The sequence below is a fragment of the Danaus plexippus genome, chromosome 26 (genome assembly GCF_018135715.1).
Source record: "Danaus plexippus chromosome 26, MEX_DaPlex, whole genome shotgun sequence".
NCBI classification, from domain to species: domain Eukaryota; kingdom Metazoa; phylum Arthropoda; class Insecta; order Lepidoptera; family Nymphalidae; genus Danaus; species Danaus plexippus.
The window spans coordinates 6,615,319-6,618,324 of record NC_083554.1 but is presented as its reverse complement, the minus strand read 5'-3'; positions in this window follow the sequence as shown (position 1 = coordinate 6,618,324).

Genomic DNA, 3,006 nt, shown 5'->3' with positions numbered 1-3,006 from the left:
GTCCAGGAGTGAAACCAGGATTTCTGACTATTTGATATCGGAGTTAACTCTCCAGGCTACAACAAAGTCGGTGAACAAATTGCACCACCAACCTCGTAAGCGAACCCCTCCCGTGCCCTACGGATAAAAAATTTAATAAAATCTTAATATCAAGTAAGTGCCGACAGTAAAAGTATCCAGAGCGTAACTTTAAACTTGATATATTTATATATTTTTATTGGGTGCATTTCTTTATTTAATTAAATTTGGTTCTAATTGCATTGTAATGTGTACATCTTAAAATGAAGAAAATTAATTTAATTGATCACAGTTTTCTTAGCATTTTTATATAACTATTTTTGGTGATTTATAGAATTTTTCACATACTGGAGCATAATTTTTTATACTTTATAAGATTGATGATTGACGATAAATAAAAAGACCAACTGACCGACATTCACATCTCGCTTGCCCGTGACCACCGTTAGTGCAATGTAACCGAAATGTTGGGAGTATGTCGTTTTTAAACTAATAAAATACGCGTAGTAATCCGAATACATTAGTTTTATTCAAATTAATACCCGCGAAAGTCTTAGATCTTATTAATGATAATAATCAATACAATTCAAAGGCATTTGTATATAGTTAATAGGAAATGTGGAAAATATTTATTTTAATGTACCTCAGAATATTCTAGTTTTAGCAGAAATAGAATATCCAGTAACAAAGTTTTCAATCAAAATGTGTTCAGAACTTAGCTTCGTCTTATTTTTCCACATTTACGCACCATAAAATATTGCTAATTATTTTAAGCAGGAATTTGATATATATATAATGTAATTTCCCTTTTTTTTCAATTACCTGTACAATGGATGAAATGTGGACGATTGAGTAGCGGTAGTTTGTACTATGATTGTATGCCTACCTGCTAGCTTGGTCAAACGGCCAATTTAAAGGTATCAGGTAATCAAGGTACATGAAAACATTACTTCATGTAAATTCTCATGGCTGATTTTCATATATGTTTTAAATTGTATTTTTAGGAATTGAAGCCGAATTATATAAAAAAAATAATCGAGTGATACAAATTACAATTATTTATGGCTTCATTACAAGTTTAAGTTTTAAATCAAAAACAACAATAATGCAATATCAATATTCGTAATTAAGAAACAGCCACTAGTCACATAACATTTATAAATTGAATGTGGGTACACTGAAAACTATTCACTGCAAATAGCGACGACACCTCACAATGAGAACCGTTCCGTACGAAAGCCAACCAGAAAATGAGTTATTCCTCGAAATACCTTCACTTTTATAATATTTGTGAGGTGACGTTTTTAAATGCATCAAATAATCCCTAATTATCCTAACAGAAGAGTTAAAAATAAGTTGCCATTTTTTTTGATTCCTGTGCCCTCACATACGACGCACGCGTTTAAACGCTCGCAGTGAAAGTGTAATAATATATTATACTGTGTTATTGGAATCATTTAAACATGATGGCGTCTCTGTAATGAATAAAAATGTCGAGTACGCTTAAGTGTAATGTTTGTCATATCGTGATTGATGTGCTACTAGCTTAGTTAAAAGATCTGATGTTAGTACAAGAGGAAATTAAAGCAATTAAGTCATCATAGGCAATTGTTGAACAGCTCGATATAAAGCTGGATATAAAGCAGGAATATCTTAGCAGAAAGATGGTCTCACCCCCGTTTTCAGCTGCTAAAATTAATATGAAACAGGGATGTTACCTCGAGAGCGGTCCAATTGGGTTGTCTTATTTAGAAGATATTGTAACAAATAATGATCATTCTAAGTGTGGGACATCATCGCCAGCGAATAATTATTTCAATTACAGAGATTTAAATATAAACTTATGCATTGTGAAAATTTGTGCATTTCAAGCCGAAGAACTCTACTGAAACACCGGTTACGAGCGACAAATTAGCAAATTAATAATGGATTTAAATATATGTAAATTAGTTTCATTGTTAAATGCATAATATATAGAAGAGCTATGTAAAAGTTGTGATATAATAGCTTTACAGGAGACGTGGCTTATGCAGTAAGAGTCGTCGTATCTTGATGCGTTAAGCAGCGACTTCAGCACCACAGGAGCGTCTGCAGGTATTCTACGTGGAAGACCAAATGGGGGTATCGCACTGCTATGGAGGCGTAGTGTATTTCAAAATGTATCTGCAGTTTAGTGTAATAACTTGCGTATATGTGCGATAAGTGTAGTGTTATACGGTAAATCATTTTTAATCTTTAGTGTGTACTTAGCTCAGTAAGTGCAATTATAAATTCTTATGAAGAGAGCTGTGCTTACACTTTGGGAGACAATGCCCACCCGTCGGAACGGTTTTTTCAGGAACTTTGTTAGTTTTCAACAGAACAGAAATGGGGTTGTATCCGATATATTCGGCTTACAATCGGGTACTTTTACTTTTTTAAGTGAGGCGAATGGTTCAAAACGTTGGCTGGGTCATTGTATAGTTACTAAGGCCGCTCAGGACTAAATGATTTACTTGGCGAGCTTAGTGGCACTAGGGTAGGTAGTCATATAGATGGCATTTGTATTAATAATAACATAAATTATGCTGATGATATGGTCCTATTAAGTGCCTCAATTTGTGGTCTTAGGAAGCTGATAGCGATATATGAAGCTTATGCCGCGGGGGGGGGGGGGGAGCACGGTCTTATATATAATGAAAGAAAATGTGTAGTGATGGTCTTTGAGACAGGGGGTAGAGCACAAAATATAACACCGTTAATTTTGCACAATGGTAATGAAATCAAAAGAGTGTACCAATTTAAATATCTTGGGCATGTGTTGAAACCTGGCCTCAAGGACAATGTTGAGAAAAAAAGTAGGGCGTTGTCGTTGAGAGTAAATATGCTGGCTCCCAAGTTTACGCGCTCCTCGACTAACGTGAAAATTACATTGTTTAAAACCTACTGTACAAGTCTTTATTTGTCTAACCTGTTGGGTCAGGTATTCGCAAAAATGTTCTAACGCCC